Source organism: Eleutherodactylus coqui, chromosome 4 (genome assembly GCF_035609145.1).
Source record: "Eleutherodactylus coqui strain aEleCoq1 chromosome 4, aEleCoq1.hap1, whole genome shotgun sequence".
Taxonomy (NCBI): domain Eukaryota; kingdom Metazoa; phylum Chordata; class Amphibia; order Anura; family Eleutherodactylidae; genus Eleutherodactylus; species Eleutherodactylus coqui.
Window position 1 is genome coordinate 276,902,829 of NC_089840.1, and position 20,808 is coordinate 276,923,636.

Here is a 20,808-nt window from a genome sequence, read left to right on the forward strand (position 1 = left end):
TTTTAAGGGGCAGTATATAGGATTAGACCAGAGCTCTCCAGAGAAAGCCCTACCCAATGCTCTCTCACCCATGTTCCCACCCAGCTAAGTTCAAAGCTCTCAGTCTGTTCATATTGTAGCAATCCATAGACTAGAGAAATCGCATGTGTAGACCTCAGGTAGACCTCTGATACGGATGTTATTACACCTGTGGAGATTTTCAATGTCATCCAGGTGTGTTAGGATATCCAAGGTTTGGTTAGCATTCTTGTTGAATATGGTATGGTGATCATTAATATGTGTATATATATGATCGTGTACCTCCTCTGCTTCTACTAGATGATGGCCTATGTGTTCTATCTCTCTCTTTCCAATCCCACTCATCTTCTACTCCATACAGTGAGGGGTTAGTTGCGTGTCCCTCTGCTGAGCTGTGTAGTGGAGAGGAGTTAGTGGTTGAGGGAGACTACTGCTGAAGCTGCGGGGATGGAAGTGCTCTGGAGTCTGAGGGGTTAAGCTGGCTTCTGGTGCTTTCAGCTACAGGGGAGAAGCCTCTGCAATGCCTGCAGAATTAGTATCTCTGCCTCCCCCTGCTGTGCTGTGAGTGTCCCTGCAGACATATCCCCCTGGGCTGAGTGTGATAAGCCCCACACTTGTGGAGGTCCTGGTCTCCTGCCTGCCTCCTCCCACAGGGGATGTTTAGAGGTACCTGCTAGCTCTTTCTGTTCTGGAAAACAACTATTAGCACAAAAATCTTTCTGCACTCAAGGAATTGTAAGTTTCGACAACTGGTTATTGTCAAATAACAGAAGGGAGTCGCACTTACTCGGGAGGAGGGGGGTATGATGGCAATAAGCCCCCTCCTTGAAGTGATGTCTCCTCACTGCACCGGAGGTAGACGAGAGAGGAGGTAGTGTGCAGTGCTGCAGCGATTAACAAGCTAAGAGAGGGAGGAAAAGAGACAGAAAGAAACAGTGTGGAGAAAAAGACCCGAGTACAACCTACACAACAAATTATGGCTTGAGAAAGGTGCCTGTGAGCACAGAAACGCGTTGCCCATATTTATCGTGTATTGGAATAAAGGTGATACCGTCTTATTAATACGCTTGGAACGTGACGTTTGTTTGGACAGTGAGGAGACCTCACTTCAAGGAGGGGGCTTATTGTCATCATACCCCCTCCTCCCGAGTAAGTGTGACTCCTTTCTGTTATTTGACAATAACCAGTTGTCGAAACTTACAATTCCTTGAGCGCAGAAAGATTTTTGTGCCAATAGTTGTTTTCTATTGATTTTCCTCTTGGGACTACTCTCATGAGAGACCCCAATTATTTCCGCAGCTCTCCCCCTTTGGGGGATTAGAATTTCATAGTTTTCGTTCAACTGAATAACTATCCTTAGGCGCTGTCTGGTTACTTTTTTCGTGTGAATTCTCTGTCCTGGAGACGCTGTGGCAGTGATCTTATTCTGCTGTGTTGCACCTGAAGTGCGGTGAGCAGCCATCTTGGGTGCAGGGATCAGACTGCTATGGATCCAGAGCCGTCCTCCTCTGTTGCCCTCTGTGTTAAGGGTTGCTTCCGACTGCCTGTCTTGCCAGGTTGGTGCCACAAGGACGCCTATTAAGGCTGTAGATTACTAGGATTAGCAGGAGCTCTGTGGAAAGGTGTCCGACTCTGCCATAAGCCAAGTCCCCCTCCGTGAGAAATGTAAATGTTTTAGCCGGAAATTGAATCTTGCTGCACATCATATCCTGAATGTTGGGAATACTTTACTTGGAAGTCAAATCCTGTTGACTATCAAAAACCTCACATGGGGAAGATCATATTAATGTTTTGAATTTTGCTAATGCAGCGCTCACAAATCTTATCTGGTTAAACATCAAATAACTTATCAGGGAAGAAGACATTTTCTCTTTTTTTTTTCAACTAAAATAGTACAAGAAAAAAGATCCAACATTAAAAGTGAAAGCGAAGTCACATGTATAACAAGATGAGCAAGAAATCTATACAGCTGCCAGTTAATGTCTTATCTAAAAATCACCTAGAACCCAGATAACACATCTATAGTGTATACCAACCGTGTGTAGAGAATATTTTACAAGTCTAAAAACGTATAAATATATTATGAGTGTGCCCTAGGAATACTCCAGTCTTACAAACACATTGCCAAAGGCAAAAAATACCAAGAATATCCCCTAAAATATCATCGAAATACTTTATTATTCAAAAAGACAACATGGAATAATATTTAAAATAAAGGGGCAAATGAGATGTGACTAGTAGTCATCAGTTTGTATTGTGTGTAAATGTGCATATACACTAAAGCATAGGCCTGGAGGGCCAACTTCCAAAAGCCTATGTAGAGATTAATAAAGCAGCAGCACCAACACCTTGTTAAAACCTAATTATAGCCCCCCTAACATATTTCGCCTTTTGGCATCCTCAGGGGGAGGAACAACCAGAGCTATATCGAGCCTCTAGGCTTTTGGAAGTTGGCCATCCAGGCCTATGTTTTAGTGCGTATGTGCACAATTACACACACAATACTAACTGATGACTACTAGTCACATCTCATTCGCCCCTTTATTTCAAATATTATTCCATGTTCTCTTTGTGTTTTTGAATAATTAAGTATTTAGATGAGCTTTTAGGGGATATTACCTCTGGGTATTTTTTGCCTTTGGAAATTAGAATTGTGTTGAAGTCTAAAAACTTGTTAGCAATCACAAATAAATGTGTAAAACCTTACATGCTTGTGTTCTATAAATGGTAAGCTATTGCTATCAGGCAAAGGAAAGCGGTTAACCCAAATATTAGATGCAATCACAAAAAGATTAGCCTGTGGTTGAGGGTGGTTGGACCGGTAAGATATGGGCAGTCCTTACAAGGGGTAGCTGGGTCATCTGGCTTGTCCAGTAGTTCCCATGCTTCCATGTTTCCAGGTGTTGACAATTTAACAAAGAACAATGCATTTGCTGGGAACCGTAAATTTAAGGACATCTGTTCCCACTGTGACAGGACTTCCCATGAGGCATCCCGATGTTTTGGTAAAGGAAAGAGAAAAGGAATATCTAATTTTGGGCAAAGGGAAGACTCCGGTGAAACTTCCAGACATGGCCCCATTCCTAAATAGTTTCCCTGATAGGCTTAAGGCACAACTTCTGCATTTGGAATTTCACGATGGTTTTAGCATTCTGATCATTCCTTGCTCCAATAAAAATCTTTGGTCTGCCCTTCTGCATCTTAACATAGTAAGGGACAAGCGGTAAAAGGAGGTGCTCTTGGATTGCATGTCTAGGCCTTTTAGAGAACCTCATTCTCAAACAAAGGCCGTCGCTGGCCAGCTATGAGGACAGTTCACTTTTGACCAAATTTCAATTTTGTAGCATTTTTTTTTATAAGGCCTTGATAGCTCTCTATTTGTTCTTCATTCTTTTCGAATAGGTGCAGCAACAAAGGCAGCAGGTTGGGGACTGAGTCCAGATAGGTAAATGGGAGTCACGCCGATATTAATCATATATTTGTCCCCACTTGCTATGAAGTTAAACCATGAAAACACTCAGTTATTGGGAATTGTATTATTTTATGCCTTGCTGTATGTTATTTTCTTTTCTTGCAGGTCAGGGTCCAGCTCTGATTTGGATCTTTAAACATTCCTCCGTGTATTGGGTTGCGGAATGGTCGTAATAGTAGGCAGCTGGGTTTTTCCTGGGACGTTGCTACGGTTTTCTGGTTAGAATTTCATGGCATGGTCTAGTGCCGTGTTTTATCTGACGTACAGAGTTTTATTAGTCGGGACAGTGTTAAAAAAAAGACATCTCTCCTGCATGACACTACTGATCTCACAGCCACACTTGATGATATTGACATGTACTACACTCAATCCATCTACCTTACTGCCTATTTCATCAGACGGTACTCCACACAACTGTCTAGGAGAGATGGCACAAAAACTGTTACCCAGACCAGATCTACAGGACATACCTTTCACAGACCCAGAATACACTCTTTTTGTAGATGGGTCATCCAGGAAGAACTCCGATGGCACCAACGCCACCGCATGCTGTGTGGTTACACTAGAAGAGACCATAATAGCTGGGTCCTTGCCAGGGCACTACTCTGCACAGGCAGCAGAACTGGTAACTTTGGCTAAGGCCTGTCAGTGGGTACAGGGTAAAAAGGTCACCATTTACAACGATAGCGAATATCCCTTTTTCACAATACACGTGTTTGCACAGCAATGGAAAACAGAGGTATTGTCACCTCCACAGGAGAAGATGTGCAAACACATGCCCCCAAAATGAAATACAATTGGAAGACCCCAAAGTGGGAAAGACTCCACCAAGCGCCCCTCACCACCCCCACAGCTGAAAGACAAACCTGGATTCACCTGTCCCATTGTAAAAAGGTTTTACAGGCAGAGCAGCGACAGTCCGTTGGAGGTTCCCCGAATAATTTGTTGACGGGGGAGATACTACATAAGGTGGTTAACATCTCTAAGGCGGTGAAGAATTCCAACCCCATAACCACAGGAACCTTCAGTGCAGGATGGGAGGGACAGTATTACTTTTGGGAATATTGGTGAATCTGGAGAACATTTTTTGTTGGAGGGGACCAGGGAACCGTTACTGGGGAATGTCTGAACCAGCACGGTGGGATAGAACTGGCAAAGCTCTAAATTTAACTTTTACAGAAGGAGTGATGAACACCATTTTGGTAGATATGTGTCAGATGATGGACTGTGGGGATCAAAATGTAGCAAAGAAACTGACCTGGGCAGACAAATACATCTCCCTGGGGACTGAGTGTGAAGGATGGACTCAGGATTGGGGTTATATAATGCCAAGGACAGATGCACAAGGCTTAATACTAAAAAAAAGGTTATCAATCACAAAGGCAGTAAACGCCCCATGCACGCATAGCAAAGATTGTAATCAATTGTTGATCACACTGCAAAATCCTACCCTAAAAGACCAAAGGCTCTTTGCTATAGGTGCATGGGTATCTGCAATAAATCCAGTAGGACATTTCTTTATACAAGTAATTCAAAATAAAACAGAATATATGGAAGTAACTAAAGGCGCATTTACACGGAGTGATGATCGCTGAAAAATTGCCAAAAAGCGATCGTTTGAGGAATAATCGTTGCGTCTAAATGCGCGGCCATCGTGTACTTTTCGCTTCGTTTTAGCTGATTGTTAAATTCAGTCCAACCTAAAAATCGTCCCTCAGCCTTATCAGCAGTTCTCCAGGGGGAGTGCTGATAGCATTGTTTCCCAGTGGAGAACAAAGGATCTGAATGCAGATAAGCGCCCTCCGGCTATTAGCTGCATTCTGTGAAGGCTTTCTTTGCATACTTAATTACTGGTAAGTAGTTGAGTAGCTACTTACAATTTATGCAAAATGATTGCTCAAAATGTCTAAGCGATCATCGCTCCCTGTAAATGGGCCTTATAACACAGAGTGACACAATGGTTGAAGACTTGGGTGACACTATAAGGTTTACAAATCTCACAATGGAAGACCAGCTAGCTTTAGAATTGGGATATGAGGAAAAGAATAAGTGGTCGGAATGGTTAAGATACACTGCATACAGTGAGAAAAGGAAATCAGATAATGAATTAAGGCCAAGATTCTCTAAGTCTAAAGCCGAATTTTGAATCCAATTGGTGAAATATCTTTGTATATACGGATCGATGTAATACTTGTATATGAAATAATTCCGTACTGAATCTTGAAGTGTGAACCGGGACCAACTGGTAATAAAACTTCGGGCCTGAGGAGGCCAGGGGGTGCGTGCTAAAGCCATTATATATATATGGAACATAATCGTACTCAGATGCTGGGCTGATATATTGGTCTAAAGTGGGGAATGTTAAGGAAATTGTAGATCAATATATCAGTTGATTACTTTTGTTATTAGATTGTAGACTAGAAAGATATAGCATCCTGCTAGTGCAAGTAGTGAAGGGGTTAAATGGAACCATTTCTATTACTGGGTAGGACAGAGATAAAGTATCCAGGCCCCCTCCCTTGCATTCCTCGGCACCGCTCCTCTGTCTCACACACACTCAGCTCTGCTACTTAAAGGGGTTGTCTTGTGGCAAGCATCAAAATTTTACCTTACCCCATTCCCCCTGTCACCCCCCCTGGCATAAAATAGCAATTTAAAGCGGTTTTTAAACCGCTTGCTACTCACCGATCCGATGAAATAAGGAGTTTAAAAAATCTTCTCCCTAAGATGGCTGCCGGTCCTTTCCCAGGGATGCACCGCGGGTCTTCTCCCATGGTGCCCCATGGGCTCTGTGCGTTCCATTGCCGATTCCAGCCTCCTGATTGGCTGGAATCGGCACACGTGACGGGGCGGAGCTACGAGGAGCCGCTCTCCGGCACGAGTGGCCCCATCCAGAAGGGAGAAGACCGGACTGCGCAAGCGTGTCTAATCCGGCGATTAGACGCTGAAATTAGACGGCACCATGGAGACGAGGACGCTAGCAACGGAACAGGTAAGTGAATAACTTCTGGATGGCTCATATTTAATGCAGGATGTATATTACAAAGTGCATTAATATGGCCATACAGAAGTGCTGAACCCCACTTGCTTTCGCGGGACAACCCCTTTAATCTCACACACGCTCGGCTCGACTCCATCCACTCTCTGAATACATCCTCCCACAGCAGAGTCCTGCATCCACTGAGCAGACAGACCTGGTCATGTGACCCATTGTCTCCTCCCACACACTGATCACATGACAGTGACATCATCACAGGTCCTGTAAGCACAGAACAACCCCACGGCTCCTGTCCGACTGCAGGTGGAGGTATGTGGGGGTCAAACTTCTCCTTGTGGAGACCCCGGGGAGGTGCAGGAGATTCATGGCCATGTAAAGCCCCGTTTACACAGGACGAGCTGCGGGGTAAACGATATCTGACAGTCCGTCCCAGTGAAGCCCACTGCTGGGCTGTTACACGCGGCCAGCATGGAGGCGAGGCAGCTGGGGAGCATTCTCCCCTCACCCCCTCCATTCTCTGTAAGCAGGCAGTCATTCAGTCCCTGCAGGTATTTACATGGGATGACTCTCGTTCCAACCCCTCGGCTGCGCGAATATCTCTGAACGGGGATCGTCCCGTGTAAATGGGCCTTAACGCTCTTCTGGGCAGTCTGGGATGTACATAGGAGATGGTACAAGGCCTCTACAGCGCCCCCTATTGGCAGGCCTGTAACATGACTGGGAATAGAAGCCTCCGGAAGGCAGAGAACATCTCCAGCTACAATCAGGATTATTCGGCCTCCACTACAAATTCGCTTTCTACAATCCGTACAAAATCCCCCCAGAAGAATATAAATAAGTGACACAACTGATAGAACGAGCGCTTTCCCCAAATCCCCACAAAATGCCCCTTTTTCTGCCTCCTGCGGCCCCAGAATCCCCCATGAGGTCTTTAGTCCTGGGAGCCCCTTCTGCTGAGCGGCTGCAGACGGACAGCAGCTTCTGCCGGCGCTCCGGAGGAGTCTTACCCCGTTCCTCGCGGCCGCCGGCTCACTGATGCTCTGGGGTTTGGGAGGTGCAGCCGCCGTCTCGTCGCTCCAGAATCTTCCGTCTTCTGAAACCAGTAAATCCCCCAGAACTTCTCGGCTCGCAGCTCCCGGCTGGATGTGCTGTTTGTAGCATTTAGCGGGAAGCGCTGGACACGTTTTGGCCGCCCGATCCTTCTTCAGCGGCCGGACTCCTCCAAATCACTGGGGAAGAAATAGCGGATAACATGTTGTATCTTCATAGCGTTATTAATCCCCCTGGTTAACCCCTTCCTGCTCCGGGGCTTATATGTACACACTGAGTGATGTTCTCACCCCGCTGGCCTCCCGCTGCAGCAGCAGGGATCAGTAAGAACATCAGTGCCCGCAGTTAACCCCTTACATGACACAATCCATGTTGATCGCAGCATGTAAAAGGCTCACAGAGAGAGAATCATGTAAACGTGGAGGGCCAGTGGGTTGCCATGGCAAATAAATGCCAGTCAATGGCGTCCGGGTCTGTAATCACTAGGATAAGCTATGATGCGCTGCAGTACAGAAGTATAGCCGTGTATTATCAGAGCGATCATAGCCTCACCGGTTCATGTTCGCTCCGGGGACATAAATATATATGTATGTATATTAGTTTTGTTTTCATCAAACCCTGCGGTAAAAATCCCATTATTTACCGAGTTCTTGTGTTTATCATCCTTAGGGTACACGCACACCGATGTTTTTTCATCCATTTTCAGATCGAAAAATTAATACAAAAATCAGTTGACTATAGCGCCCGTTCATAGATTTGTTTGTTTATTCAGACGAATAGTCCAACTGAACATAAGTTTCAGCATGTCCCGTTCCTGTCCGAATCTCAGCTGAGAACAGTACCTGTCACTGTGTGGTGTCCCGCACATCGGATGCACATGGATGGGATGGCCAAGTGCCGAGGATCTCAGGCGCAACTTTTTAAGCATCTGTACGCATGTACCCTTAGGCTGTACTTATATTGGAAGTGTATGATTGATCCAGTAAACTCGGACCGATAATAAACGTACAACCTGCATTCTTGCCTGCGAGTGCGATGTGTGTTTTGTGATAAAAAGGCAGCGCTGCACATGAGATGTTCACATGCCAAATAGTAAAACAGAACATTCACAATGCCTCGTATAAACATCACACAGCGCGCCAGGGTGCGGCAAATTTATACAGTTCCATAGGAAATAATGAGCGATATCACCCCAATATAAGACACGCTGCGATCTCTCTATCTCTAATCGTCAGAAAAATTGCTCATGTAAAATAATGGCTCTTTTCATGTGTGATTTCTGTTCATCTCGCAACACACAGAAATCGTACTGAAAATCGCCCGTGTGAATACACCCTTATTTATAGCTGTCGTTGAATCCCCTATAATCCAGAGATTTGGGGTGGTTTACATTGTCTCGTCTTCTCTCCATTCAGGATCCTCGGCTGATATCTTCTATATCAGATAATATTCCTGATGGACCCGATAAGGATGGATAGAAAGAGGGACAAGATGGCGGAGAGTATATTTACCCTCACCCTAGAGATACTCTTCCAGCTTACAGGAGAGGTGAGAGATTCTGGGGATGACGTCACGTTCCATCATTCTTATCTATGTCAGTCTCTGGTCACATCTACGGCAGAGGATTTACTGCCGATTCATCATAAATGCCGGGAAAGTAATAGAGCCGGTTGTTCTGGTAGAATGACGGAAACCCAACAGATCTACTATAAGGCAATTGGAGGTCGTTGGGGGTCATTATTGTCTGTCCTCAAACAGAACCAAAACTCTGATCATTTTGTTCTTCTGTGACTGAGTAGAACAACGGAGATGATGAACACAGATGTGAAGAAACTTTTAACCCCTTAGTGACTAAGCTAACTTTTGGAAATCTGACCTGTTACTTTGACATAGAATAACTCCATAAAGGTTTTGCATATCCAAGTGATTCTGACATGGTGTTTTCACCACATATTGTACTTCACTTAGATGGTAAAAATAGACCCATTGAATTGATGCAACTCTATTAAAAGCGCCAAAATTGGGAAAATTTAGAAAATATTCTATTTTTTTTTCACATTTTCAATTGCAGTATCTCAAATATGTGCAAACATAATGTACAAAGTTTTGATAAGCTTTATATTTCTATCTGTTTACTTAAGTGTTTTTGCCATTTGGGAGATGTACAAATTTTACAATAATTATTAACATTTTCAGGAACACTTTGTTTTCCTGCACCAAGCCAAAATTACAAAGGCTCATAGGGGTCAGAATGATAGATACCCCCACAAATGAGCCCATTTTACAAACTATACCCCTTAATGTATTCATTGAGTATTTTTGCCCATAGTTTTTTTTTCTCCAGAAATTAATGCATTTAGAGGAGAGAAAAGTAAAATTTCATATTTTTGCAAATCTGTCATTTTGAAGGCTTGTTTTTTTTAATAGTGCACATGAAAATGAGGATTTACACCCCAAAATGGATCCCCCTGTTTGTCCTGTGTTCAGAAACATACCCGCTGTGACTCTAATATTATGTCCGGTGGCTGGTTTTTCTAGATTTGATGATAATGTGATCTTGTTAATATTACTAAGAAGCAATTTCACAGTATGGATCAAGAAGCTTTGCAGGAATGATCTGACCCTACGATGGTTAAAACCCTCTCTCTGTGGAAGATTAAAGTTTTTTTGTAATATTTCAAAAGGTTTTATTCCCGTGTCAGGCAAGATCATCTTCTGAAGAGGAGGCATAAGGTCTCAATTGGCACTGAGGGTCTCCGCATTATGCCATCAATAGCCATTGTTCTTGTAAATTCTTTCCATGCTTCAATTGGACCTAGCATGGGAGGAGATAACTCCTGAGTTTGCAATTTCATTGCAGGAGTTTCCAAAATTGCCAACAGAGATGCCGCATATGATATAGCCTCATAGGAGTTTCCTCTTGCATTACTTCTTTCTATACCTGCCCATCGTGGGTTATTACTAGAGATGAGCGAGCACCAAAATGCTCGGGTGCTCGTTACTCGAGTCGAACTTTTCGCGATGCTCGAGGGTTCGTTTCGAGTAACGAACCCCATTGAAGTCAGTGGGCGACCCGAGCATTTTTGTATATCGCCGATGCTCGCTAAGGTTTTCATTTGTGAAAATCTGGGAAATTCAAGAAAGTGATGGGAACGACACAGAAACGGATAGGGCAGGCGAGGGGCTACATGTTGGGCTGCATCTCAAGTTCCCAGGTCCCACTATTAAGCCACAATAGCGACAAGAGTGGGCCCCCCCCTCCCAACAATTTTTATTTCTGAAAAACCCTCATTAGCAAGGCATACCTTAGCTAAGCACCACACTACCTCCAACAAAGCACAATCACTGCCTGCATGACACTCCGCTGCCTCTTCTCCTGGGTTACATGCTGCCCAACCCCCCCCCCCGGCACGACCCAGTGTCCACAGCGCACACCAAAGTGTCCCTGCGCAGCCTTCAGCTGCCCTCATGCCACACGCTGGCCTCATAGCCACACCACCCTCATGTCTATTTATAAGTGCGTCTGCCATGAGGAGGAACCGCAGGCACACACTGCAGAAGGTTGGCGGGGCCAGGCAGCGACCCTCTTTAAAAGGAGCAGGGCGATAACCCACAATGCTGTACAGAAGCAATGAGAACTCCAATCCTGTGCCAGCTCCGTCAGGAGCTGCAAACGTGGGCATAGCAATGGGGAACCCATGTGCCACACACTATTCATTCTGTCAAGGTGTCGCATAGCTCAATCCACACTGCAAGGGGAAAGCCGTCAGCGCTCTGCCCTCTACCCAAGTCAGTCAGTGTCTTTGTGCCAGACAGGTCAAACACCGCGATGGGAGCTAAGTTTGCACCAACAGCATAGGGGGGTCCTAGGAAGCCTAAGACATGAACCAAAAATTGATCTGAGCGGCCAAGCATGGCAGACTTGCACCGCGCCCACGACATAGGCCTCGGCCCACAGCTTCAGCAATCCTAGGCAGGAAGCGGACTTTCACTGCACCAAGGACCTAGGCCTCAGCAATCGCGTGCCTACAGCGGACTCCAATGCTAGCGTAGCTGTGCACGTCTCATTAGCGCTGTATTGCTCCTGTAGTTTGTCCCAATGCAGTGCCCCGGATAGTAGAGCTAACGTCAGATTAAATACAGGTGGGCTTCCACCCACACTGCATGCCTCAGTCAGACCGGGGTTTTTTATAAATAGTCACACGCAGGTACAACTCCGCAATGGGAATTCCGTGTGCACCCACAGCATGGGTGGCTCCTTGGAACCCACCAGCTGTACATAAATGTATCCCATTGCAGTGCCCTGGACAGCAGAGCTAACGTCAGATTAAATGCAGGTGGGCTTCGGCCCACACTGCATGCCCTAGTCAGACTGGGGTTCTTTATAAGTCGACACATGCAGTTACAACTCCGTGTGGACCGACAGCATAGGTGGGTCCCAGGAAGCCACCGGCGGTACATAAATATATCCCATTGCATTGCCCAGCACAGCTGAGGTAACGTCTGATTAAATGCAGGTGGACTTCGGCCCACACTGCATGCCCCAGTCTTACTGGGGTTTTTAATACATAGACACTGGCAGCTACAAATCCCTAATGTGAAGTCCCTGTGGACCCACAGCATGGGTGGCTCCCTGGAACCCATCGGCGGTACATAAATGTATCCCATTGCAGTGCCCTGCTCAGCAGAGCTAACGTCACATACAATACGGGTGGGCTTTGGCCCACACTGCATGCCCTAGTCAGACTGGGGTTCTTTATAAGTCGACACATGCAGTTACAACTCTGTGTGGACCGACAGCATAGGTGGGTCCCAGGAAGCCACCGGCGGTACATAAATATATCCCATTGCATTGCCCAGCACAGCTGAGGTAACGTCTGATTAAATGCAGGTGGACTTCGGCCCACACTGCATGCCCCAGTCTTACTGGGGTTTTTAATACATAGACACTGGCAGCTACAAATCCCTAATGTGAAGTCCCTGTGGACCCACAGCATGGGTGGCTCCCTGGAACCCATCGGCGGTACATAAATGTATCCCATTGCAGTGCCCTGCTCAGCAGAGCTAACGTCACATACAATACGGGTGGGCTTCGGCCCACAGTGCATGCCCCAGTCAGACTGGTAATATGTACCTTAACAGTAACCGCGTTGGTGGGAATGTCGTGGCGACTGCGGACCTAGTAGCGCGGTTTTATTTAGTTGGTTTTCGGAATGTGGCCAGGATTAAGTGGGCCGTGGCGGGGGATGGTGGGGGGGCTCTCTTGTTGTGTCGTTAAAGGTGAAATTCTTGGACTGCCACCAGACGGACCAATGCAAAGGTATTTGCCAAGAATGTTTTCATTGTTGGAGGAGGAGGGGGATGTTTTTGAGGCACTACGTGTCCTCTCCACATGTCCGTGGTTATATGCACCTTAACAGTAACCGCGTTGGTGGGAAATGGCCTCGCCGCCATCAGGTCTTTGGGAAGCCTCCGTTTCCACACCCCAGTGACATAGCATTAGCAACGGTATAGGCAGAGCCCAGAATTAGTAACATTTCAGCGGTAGCATTAGGGACAGGCCCCAGTAACATATCACTAGGAGCATTATAGGGGGAGCACAGTATTAGTTCCATTTCAGTAGTAGTAGCAGTCAAGACAGGCCCCAGTAACAATTCCGAAGCAGCAGTATAGGGGAGCACAGTATTAGTTCCATTTCAGTAGTAGTAGCAGTCAAGACAGGCCACAGTAACATTCCCGTTGCAGCAGTTTAGGGAGATAACAGTCTCACAGTTTCACATTTCAGTAGTTGCAGTATAGAAAAGGCCCCAGTTACATTTATGTAGCAAAAGTGTAGGCCAACCCCACACAACTTGCTGTACCATGAGTGCAAGGATTACACTGTAGGCGAGGGCCCAAAAAAATTGGTGTACCAACAGTACAAATGTACCTCAGAAAAATTGCCGATGCCCAACCAAGAGGGCAGGTGAAACCCATTAATCGCTTTGGTTACTGTGGCTTAATTTGTAACTAGGCCTGGAGGCAGCCCAGTTAAAATAAAAATTGGTTCAGGTGCAAGTTTAAACGCTTTAATGAGAATTGAAACGTATAAACATTGTTTACAAAAGTTATATGACTGAGCCTTGTGGGCCTAACAAAAATTGCCCGTTCGGCGTGATTACGTGAGGTTTCAGGAGGAGGAGCAGGAGGAGGAGGATGAATATAATACACAGATTGATGAAGCTAAAAGGTCCCCGTTTTTGATGGTGATAGAGAACGATGCTTCCATCCGCGGGTGCAGCCTACGTATTGTTTAGGTATCGCTGCTGTCCGCTGGTGGAGAAGAGAAGTCTGGGGAAATCCAGGCTTTCTTCATCTTTATGAGTGTAAGCCTGTGGGCACTTTCGGTTGACAGGCGAGTACGCTTGTCCGTGATGATTCCCCCAGCCGCACTAAACACCCTCTCTGACAAGACGCTAGCCGCAGGACAAGCAAGCACCTCCAGGGCATACAGCGCGAGTTCAGGCCACGTGTCCAGCTTCGACACCCAGTAGTTGTAGGGTGCAGAGGCGTCACGGAGGACGGTCGTGCGATCAGCTACGTACTCCCTCACCATCCTTTTACAGTGCTCCCGCCGACTCAGCCTTGACTGGGGAGCGGTGACACTGTCTTGCTGGGGAGCCATAAAGCTGGCAAAGGTCTTGGAGAGTGTTCCCCTGCCTGCGCTGTACATGGTGCCTGATCTCCGCGCCTCCCCTGCTACCTGGCCCTCGGAACTGCGCCTTCTGCCACTAGCGCTGTCGGATGAGAATTTTACCATCAGTTTGTCCGCCAGGGTCCTGTGGTATAGCATCACTCTCGAACCCCTTTTCTCTTCGGGTATGAGAGTGGAAAGGTTCTCCTTATACCGTGGGTCGAGTAGTGTGTACACCCAGTAATCCGTAGTGGCCAGAATGCGTGTAACGCGAGGGTCACAAGAAAGGCATCCTAACATGAAGTCATCCATGTGTGCCAGGGTACCTGTACGCAACACATGGCTGTCCTCACTAGGAAGATCACTTTCAGGATCCTCCTCCTCCTCAGGCCATACACGCTGAAAGGATGACAGGCACGCAGCATGGGTACCCTCAGCAGTGGGCCAAGCTGTCTCTTCCCCCTCCTCCTCATGCTCCTCCCCCTCCTCCTCCTCCTCAACGCGCTGAGATATAGACATGAGGGTGCTCTGACTTTCCAGCGACATACTGTCTTCCCCCGCCTCCGTTTCCGAGCGCAAAGCGTCTGCCTTTATGCTTTGCAGGGAACTTCTCAAGAGGCATAGCAGAGGAATGGTGACGCTAATGATTGCAGCATCGCCGCTCACCATCTGGGTAGACTCCTCAAAGTTTCCAAGGACCTGGCAGATGTCTGCCAAACAGGCCCACTCTTCTGTAAAGAATTGAGGAGGCTGACTCCCACTACGCCGCCCATGTTGGAGTTGGTATTCCACTATAGCTCTACGCTGCTCATAGAGCCTGGCCAACATGTAGAGCGTAGAATTCCACCGTGTGGGCACGTCACACAGCAGTCGGTGCACTGGCAGATTAAACCGATGTTGCAGGGTCCGCAGGGTGGCAGCGTCCGTCTTGGACTTGCGGAAATGTGCGCTGAGCCGGCGCACCTTACCGAGCAGGTCTGACATGCGTGGGTAGCTTTTCAGAAAGCGCTGAACCACCAAATTAAAGACGTGGGCCAGGCATGGCACGTGCGTGAGGCTGCCGAGCTGCAGAGCCGCCACCAGGTTATGACCGTTGTCACACACGACCATGCTCGGTTGGAGGCTAAGCGGCGAAAGCCAGAGGTCGGCTTTCCACGTCCTCTAGGCCTACCCCTACCCCTCAGCATGGTGTATTACGAGATTAGCAGAAACAGAACGCTGTAATTAAATGTGCCGCTTATTGGCCTATGGTTGGAGGCTGACTTCGCGTACGTAACGCACAGCAGAGTCAGGAAACAATTATGCGCAAGGCTGGGTATAAATTCACCAACTACTACCCCCCAGCTGAGATGCAGTAAACTGAAGGCAGTGACAGGCAGGCCAAATATTGTATATTTTTGAACTTTTTGGGAACAACCACACTGCCTGTGATATACACTGTATTTCGATTTCCCTGCTGGAGGCTGACTTCGCGTACGTAACGCACAGCAGAGGCAGGAAACAATTATGCGCAAGGCTGGGTATTAATTCACCAACTACTACCCCCAGCAGAGACGCAGTAAACTGAAGGCAGTGACAGGCAGGCCAAATATTGTATATTTTTTAACTTTTTGGGAACAACCACACTGCCTATATAGCCAGTATATCTCTTTCACCTTTCCCACTGTCCCTGCCTCACCAGTACTGCCCCTATACTCTGTAAAATGACTGCAGACTGAGGACACTATGGTCTGCACGCCCGATATACAAAAAAAAAAAAATGTGCAACACTGCTCCCAGCAGCCTCAACAGTACTGCACACGGTCAGATGTGGCCCTAAGAAGGACCGTTGGGGTTCTTGAAGACTAAAATAACACCTAACACTCTCCCTATAGCAGCTCCGGCATCAGCAGCACTTTCCCTGATCTATGTCAGCATGCATCTGTGGCGAGCCGCGGGCGGGGCAGATTTTAATACTCGGGTGTCACCTGATCTCCCCAGCCACTCACTGCAGGGGGGTGGTATAGGGCTTGAACGTCGCAGGGGGAAGTTGTAATGCCTTCCATGTCTTTCTATTGGCCAGAAAAGCGCGCTAACGTCACAGAGATAAAAGTGAAAGTAACTCGAACATCGCGTGGTACTCGTCACAAGTAACGAGCGTCTCGAACACCCTAATACTCGAACGAGCATCAAGTTCGGACGAGTATGTTCGCTCATCTCTAGTTATTACCTTTACGCACCCATGTTCTGGATTGATTAAATTTAATGGCCTTAAAATATGCTTTAATATTAGCGATATCGGCACCTCCCATCCTACGAAGCACGGCTAAAATTGATAGATTCAGCCGAGGTTTCTTCCCTCCCCAAATAAAATTGGACATGTTCTTTTGAAATTTGGCTAGGGTATCTCCGGACGTTGGTAATGGGAAGACTGAATGTGTATAGTACCTTAGGGAAGATCTTCATTTTATATGACATAATCCTACCTAGCCTCGATAGATTCCGTCTAGATCAATGGTCGAGTTCCTCTTGAATTGAGTTTAATAGAGCTGGGTAGATTTCTTTTTCTATGTCAGAAATTGGGGAGGTTAAAATTACACCTAAATATGGTAGTCTTCTTTTTTTTCCTGACAGATAAAGGGGAATTCTGATTGAATTGCAGTTTTTAAGCTTTTTGATATTTATTCCCAGAATTTGTGTTTTATCTATATTTAGTTTAATTTTCTCCAAAAATTTCTCTAAAATCTGTTGCGCCATTCTTAGAGATTCCAAAGGCCGTGACATTGTCATGATTATGTCATCGGCAAATAATCTGATTTTATGTTGTCTTGAATGTAACGGGATTAGAGTTGAGCGAACGTACTCTGCCGAGCTTGATGCAATTCCCTTCTTGTTTTGAAAAGCATCTCATGGATTTCTATAGATAAGGACTCTTGTAATTTAACCTCCAGGGATTGGATCTGAGCCAAAAGATCTTTTTTTTTTTTTTTTATCTCTTCTGTATCTATTTCCCAATTTTACTAATCCTCTCCTTACGTACGCCTTCTGTGCATTCCATAGTATTAATGGATCAACTTCTGGTGTATCATTTATTTTGAAGTATTCTTCCAAAGCCGAACACATTTCCTCTTTATATTTTGGGCAGGTTCATTAGATATGTATTGTTTCTCCAGGTCTTGTTTATGTGTCAGTTGCTCCCAAAGGCTAAGGTTATCATTAATAGAGCATTGTCCGACCACGTGGAGGTCCCTACTTCTGATCCAATCACTGTAGCCAGGAGTTCCTTATCCACAAGACACAGGTCGATTTGAGAGAATGGCCTATGTCATGGGGAGTAGTGTGAATATTCTCTTGCAGCCGTATTGAGGCAAAGGAACAAGTCGTACAATGCCACTCTGCGTATCCAATCTCCTAGGTTAACCCCACTTCTCAATTTATGGATTGTCTATGGATTGGTCTGGAATCAACTTAAAGTTCCCTCACAATAGTACTGAGCCCTTTGCTACCCTGTTGACCTTGTTCTTAACTCTATTAAGGAAATATATTTGCTTGGGGACATATACATCTACTAATGTAACTTGTGTATTCCTAAAGCCTGATTTTAACACAACGATTATCGCTCAAAAGATCTTTTTGAGCGATTTTTGAGCAATAATCATTGTGTTCCTTGCAAACATTGAGCAATCAGCTTGCTCTCCCAGCAGAGGATGCAGAAGACAAGTGGGGCAGGTTGCCTTCTGCATCCAGCTGTTCTTTGCTCGTAGCACCCGGCTGTTGTACAGCCGAGCGCTCTGAGTGAAGGATGCAGAAGACAAGCGGGGTGGCCTCGCTTGTCTTCTGCATCGAGCTGTTCTCTGCTCGAAGTGCCTGGCTGTTATACAGCCGAGTGCTCCGAGTGGGGTATGGAGAACACAGCTGGACAGCGCTGTGCCTAAATCAGCCTTTAGAGAACCCACCAAGATTATATAGTGACCCTTGAGGTCGCTTCTTTCCAAACTGAACATCTCTTATAAGGAGAGTTTAACCCATTAGAGTTCAAAGAAAGAATTTTTATTGCCATTTCGTCTTTTTTGCTGATCGCTTCCAGGAACATGGATGATGGTAGAACTCAAAGATGCCTGTAAAAGCATAATAATTATAAAAACAAATACAGTCCTGCTCCAACAGCAGGTGCCAGAGATCTAGGGTCCTGAAAACATGAGCTATTTCAGGAAGGAAAAAGTCAACAAAAACAGTAAAAGAAAAGCATGACAAGCGATCTTTGCTTGCATCTCTTGTGGGGGTGAAATGTCCAGCTGAACCAGACAGGCCCTCCTTTTTGATTTCTGTCTTATCCTAGAGGTGACTCAGTGATCCTCATCTCATTTTACGGGATTCACGATGTTGTTGGCGTTTGAGTCTAGCACTTGTTTGTGGTGGGGCGTAATCCTGAATACCTATGCCCCATGTTTTCAGCGCTTCTTCTGCTGCCTCCGGCTTATGAAATATATGATTTGTGTTGTCTTTGGTTGCTCTTACCTTTTTTTTGTCTCAAAGTGTTTTATTGAATTTTCAGATTAATATTACAGCTTGCTTTAACATGAGCCCACGCAGGGGGCGTCATATAGCGAGCGAACAGACAACATTTTGGTCTTTAGAGAATATTGCGGACTGAAAAGTGATTTAACATTAAAGTAAACATTAATAGGTACATGTAAATTATAGTTGGTAGCATGAGTAGCGGTTAAGATTCCACACTAGTTGTCCGATTCCGGTGGATTGGTTTGCTTGTATGCTGTCCTCTAGAGATAAGCGAGCATACTCTTCCGAGCTTGATGCTCGTTCGAGTATTAGGGTGCTCGAGATGCTCGTTACTCGAAACGAGCACCACGCGGTACTCGTCTCGATTAAACGAGCACTGACCATTGAATTCAATGGAGCCGGCAATTCAGCCAGCTCCATTGAAAGCAATGGGCTGCCGGCGAGCGCGGGATGAATTTTCGGGAAGGGCTTAAAAATATAAGCCCTTCTCTGAAATTCATCCAGAAATGTGTAAAAAGAAAACAAAAAAAATTTATACTCACCTTTCCGCTGCAGCCGGAGTTCAGCCTCGGCCGCCGGCAGTTCTCCTGAGGATTTTAAAGCCCCGCCTGCTGAATACTACTCTGAGCAGTTCAGGAGACCTGCCGGTGGCCGCGGCTGAACTCCGGCTGCAGCGGAAAGGTGATTATACATTTTTTTTTTGTTTTTACACATTTCTGGATGAATTGCAGGGAAGGGCTTATATATTTAAGCCCTTCCCGACAATTCATCCCGCGCTCGCCGGCAGCCCATTGCTTTCAATGGAGCCTGCTGTATTGCCGGCTCCATTAAATTCAATAGGCTAACATCATTCTTCTCTGCCACAGCTGTTACAGCTGTGGCAGAGGAGAATGATCTTTATGCTGACAGTGCGGGGGGGGGGGGGGGGGGTCTCACTCTTGCCACTATTGTGGCTTAATAGTGAGACCTCAGAGCCCGAAATGAAAACCTTAGCGGAGCACCAGTCATATACAAAAATGCTCGAGTCGCCCATGGACTTCAATGGGGTTCGTTACTCGAAACGAACTCTCGAGCATCACTGAAAGATTGACTCGAGTAACGAACAAGCACTCGAGCATTTTGGTGCCCGCTCATTTCTACTGTCCTCCCCTCTCCTCCCTCGGTTTTACCTGTTTCGTCTTTTGGTATATTATCTCCCTATTGATTTGTGCTCCTTTATCTTTCGATTTTGCTCATTCATCACCCTGTTCTCTCCGTTTATTCATTTTGTGTGTTCAGAGCATTTTGTTAATCTTTTAATTTTTGGGCTTAGAAGTAAATTATTTTCTACCGATCGATCTCTCATGCACTCAGGGGTCTAGCCAGGCCTGGTATATCTAGGTATATCTAGGTAGTCTGCCCAGGGCTTCCAGGTCTTCAGAAAGAGCTCCATACTATCTTCCGTCATAGCCGACAGCTTTTTGTAGAGCATCATTCTTGATACTCTTGCGATAATTGGTTCTAGGGAAAGAGTGGGTTTCAGCCACTGTGATGCAATATAGACTTTAGCTGCCATACATATTTGTTGTGCGAGTTTATGTTGTTGGTTGTTGTAGCCTAAAGGTTTGTCGGCCAGGAGGCAGGCAGATGGCGCCAGTTGGAATGTCTTACCCAGGACTCTGGAGATGAGTCTAGTTACTCCCCTCCATAGTGTGGTAACTGTTGGACATGACCACCAGATGTGTGCTATTGTGCCTAAATTGTCGCAGCCCCTGAAGCAGTTTGGAGAGGTGGTTGGGTTGTATTTGTGTATTATTGTTGGGACTATGTAGGCTCTGTGTAAGATTTTGACTGAGGATTCAGCGAGGGTTACCTGATGGCTGCCTTTTGTAATAGTAGTGCAGCAGTGCTGCCAGCGGGGCAGAGAGAGGGAGATGCCGAGATCCGACTCCCAACGTTGCATGAAGGGGAGTTTGATTTCTGCAAGGGGTTTGTTCATGTTAGTGTAAAGTGATGATATGAGGCCTGGTTGAAGCGGGACCCATATGCACGCTCCTTCGAACGGTGTAGGCATGATTGGGGTGTCCGTGGAGCTTGTCAAGGATCGAAGGAAGCTAT

At 46.2% G+C, this 20,808-nt stretch overlaps 1 protein-coding gene and 1 pseudogene across 1 annotated transcript in view; both read left to right on the forward strand.

The window, feature by feature from the left end:
- LOC136626716 (zinc finger protein 27-like) overlaps positions 1-20,808 on the forward strand; it is a 659,137-nt gene that overhangs the window by 250,289 nt on the left and 388,040 nt on the right. The gene's annotated exons all lie outside the window — the stretch shown is intronic.
- Positions 1-20,808, forward strand: part of LOC136624988 (zinc finger protein 420-like) — a 126,881-nt pseudogene that overhangs the window by 38,852 nt on the left and 67,221 nt on the right.